Below are 4,023 nucleotides of genomic sequence, written 5' to 3' on the forward strand. Positions count from 1 at the left end.
CTTTATTCATTTCCTTACATTAAATGCCAGGCTATGCAGCAAGAAGAGGCTAACAGTAACCATGTGCATATTTTGGGGCCCTAGTTAAGAATTCTAGAGTCCTGTGGGAATCAGTAACTTGTCTCAATACTTTCTCATTGTTTTCAAATGATATTCACTGTTCCTATGGTATATCATTTCTAAATTATAACTTAAACAAATTTTTTTATCTTTATTTTTTAGAAGAGGAAAGAGACAGAGTGAAAGTAGGGGAGGAACAGAGAGAGAGGGAGACACAGAATCTGAAGCATGCTCCAGGGTCTGAGCTGTCAGCACAGAGCCCAACGTGGGACTTGAACCCACAGACTGGGAGCTCATGACCTGAGCCGAAATCAGATACTTAACCAACTGAGCCACCCAGGTACCCCAAGAATTATTACTTTTTAAAATTAGACTTTGGCGACTGGCCCAAAGCACTGTCTTGGTTCATTCTCTATATGTTATGGTCCTTCTATGACTCACACATGCTACTTTCCATGAACCATGCAATCCCTTTGTCACAGAACATAATGCTCAGCTTTCCCCTCAGATCCCACTCCTTCTCCCCAACATTTGGACTCAAAGAAATGTTTCCTCTCCACTTCCCTTCTGTTATCTGCTCCAATATCCACAAAACTATTCTCAGTTCCCCAAGGCCTTTTGTTTAAAAAATGCTGTTTTGTTTTCATGCATTTAGGTATTTATATATACATTTAGTGCTTTATACGCACTTGGGAAAAATGTCAGGTTGGTGCCACTCTTGAATTTCAGTTCTCTATTTGGTAACACTCTGCATTTGGGCGGGAGAAGAGAAAGGAATGTTGACGGGCACAGCTGTGAACATCTTCGGTACATATCTCACCTGGGCTAAGTCTCCAGAAATTATTGGAGAGTTCGTCTCCATCTTGGTATTAAAAATAAATCTTAGGGGGAAAAAAGAGTCCAGTGTGTGATCCCAGGTTGCCATCATGAACAAGGATATTAAAAAACAACAACAACAACAACAAAGTGATTCTCAGAAAGAATGTCAGAGTTCCTGTTTTGGTTTCCTTATTTGGAATTAAACACATTTTTGTTTAATATAGAAGTAGAATTTCTTCATAATACTTGGAATATTTCTCAGTACAGTATTACTTGGATATGGTTTATTTAATTCAAATTATTGAATTTTTATTATACTTCTCAAAGGGATATTCTAAGTATAAAGGAAGGCTTATGAGTTTTTGGGATTTGCTTACTCTTTTGTCCCAAATATCTCTGATTAGCTGGAATTATCAGTGCAATACTTAACTCTATTGGTGCTAGTTTGCATAAATTCTTATTTCATGATCCTAATGTGATTGATCCCAGGAATTCATATATTATATTACATTAGTTACTCATTAGAAAGAGAAAGACAGACTGAGACTAAGCTTGCATTAAAAAAATTTTTTTAATGTTTATTTTTGAGAGAGAGACAGACAGAACGTGAGCAGGGGAGGGACACAGAGAGAGGGAAACACAGAGTGTGAAGCAGGCTCTAGGCTCTAAGCTGTCAGCACAGAGCCCAATGTGGGGCTTGAACCCGTGAACTGTGTGATCATGACTTGAGCAGAAGTTGAATGCTTAATCGACTGAGCCACCCAGGTGCCCCTAAGCTTACACTGTTAAGTGTGATTTGGAGTTAGCACTTTCATAAGTTTGAAGTAATAAATAAAATCAATTTATTCTATGTTCTGGGAGATATAGCAGATATGATATGAGAATTATTTTTTTGAGAATTATTTCCATTTTGAAAAAAAGAAGAAAAAAATACAAGGTTCTTTGAGTGATTTAACATCTTATACTCTCTCTCAATTTATATATTATTGTTTTGGGTATTTAATTATATATTATTTTAAAGCTCCATAGGATAATCTTCATATTATTTTATAAGTTGATATATTTTTGCATAGCTCACATATTTGCCACTGTGTTTGTTTTTCATTTCTCATTTCATCCTAGACTTTCTATCTGGGGTTACTTTCCTTCTGCCTGAAGTATATAGTGTGTAATTTTCTTCATTAAAATATATTGGAGACAAATGATCTTGATTTTTGTTCATCTGAAAATGTTTCCTCATTCTTTTCCTTTTTTCCTTATTCTTTAAAGATAGAGTCACTGGTTATAAAATTCCAGGTGGATTGTTATTTTTATTGAGCTCAATGAAAACATCACTGTACTACTTTTGGTTTCCATTATTGCTGATGAAAAGTCAGCAGTTAATCTAATTTTTCTCTTTGAAGATAATCTGCACTCCATCTCCACAACTCCTGGCTGCTTTAAGACATTCTTTGTCTTAGGTATTCTATGGTTTTTCTAGAGTACATCTAGTATGTTTTCTTTTTCATTTATATTGCTTGCTTTGAGTGTCTTAAATATATAAATTGGTGTTTCATCAGTTTTAGAAGCTCTTTTCAGGTAAGGTAAGCATCATTATCAGTTCTCATGAAGCATTCTTCAAGATCTTCAGTACCTGGTGCTACAGTCTGGCTGGCTGGTTGTGGCATAGGTTCAGTTTCTATCAGGGGGGACAATTGACCTATTACCAGCTAATGGCCACTATGGTTACCACAGTGAAATTCTGCACCTTCTAGAGAATGGTAATAGCTGTAAGATATCTGTCTAGCAAGCTTTTTGTGCCATTAGGCTGGCTCATGACACCTATTTGGGAAATGGTGCTGTAATGATTAATGGTAACAAAATTGCATTTCAAGTTAATAGATGTTTCTGTTCATGTTTGCCATATGTGCCATTTGGGAGAACAAAACATGTGACTTTGTTGCTTTTGGGCAGTTTTATAACATAACATTAACAAAATATCTCCAAATTAACAAAATGATCTCCAATGCTCCATGTTTGAGATGGGAAAATAAATTGAAGATGATACTAACAAACAATTCTCAGCTTCAAATTTTCCATAGCAGCTGGGACCCAGAGATACTTCTTGAGGTACTTATATAATAAGATGTCTTTTTGCATAAAGCTTCTAAGCTAGTGAACCTTTTGTTACTATCCCACTGACAATCTTAAATCATTTTTTGTGGGTCTGGGGGGAATAATTAGATGCAGTTAGAGGTATTGGCATACCTACCAAGGATATTTTTTCATCTTTCTGATCAGGGTTTATGGAAAGCTGATGTTTACCCTCCATTGCATCTGGGCAGAAACCGCTAGTAGGCACCTGATGAACTCAATTGCAGCAACCTGCCTTCTAGTGGAACTCAATGTATCTCTGTCCAAAGGTTACAAGGTTACGAAGACATTTGACATTTAGGATTTTAACATTTTCACTGAACTCTTTAGAATCTATATCAGATTGCACTCTGGAAGGCTCTGAGTTTCTCCCTGGGTGTAAACTTTAAATCTGGAGGTCCAATACAGAGAGGACTCTCAGTTTGTGCCCTGATGAGATCAGCCTAAATTTGCCAGTTTCCTTGATTTTATTGTTGGTTGAATGAAATTGAAATTATAGTCACAACTCCCAATACCTCTTGGTTAGGAAAGCTGTGGAGAGTTTGAGTATATCTCTTCACTTTCCCAAGAAGTTTTATATTTGTTTGTTTGTTTTGAGAGAGAGGGAGGGTGAGGAAGGGCAGAGAGAGAAGGAGAAAGACCATTCCAAGCAGGCTCTGCACTGTTAGTGGGGAGCCCGACCTGAGACTATCTCACGAACCATGAGACATGATCTGAGCTCAAATCAAAAGCCTGACACTTAACCAACAGAGCCGCCCAGGCATCTCAAGAAGTTTTATACTTAGACTTCATAGGTGATATAACTATGATCTTCCAGAGGCGTGCCAAAGATTACAGCATGTCACAAATTTCTCCCAACATTTTATGGCCCACCTGAAGATGCTTAAATCTATCTAAAATTTTGCAACTCAATTAAATCTTTGTCATGGTAGTGATTCTGTTTTTAACTAATAGAGAAGGAAACTAGAGGCACCCTTAAGAACGTATCTATGTAAACACTCATTTAATTGC

This window comes from Crocuta crocuta, unplaced genomic scaffold (assembly GCF_008692635.1).
Source record: "Crocuta crocuta isolate KB4526 unplaced genomic scaffold, BGI_CrCroc_1.0 scaffold132, whole genome shotgun sequence".
Taxonomy (NCBI): domain Eukaryota; kingdom Metazoa; phylum Chordata; class Mammalia; order Carnivora; family Hyaenidae; genus Crocuta; species Crocuta crocuta.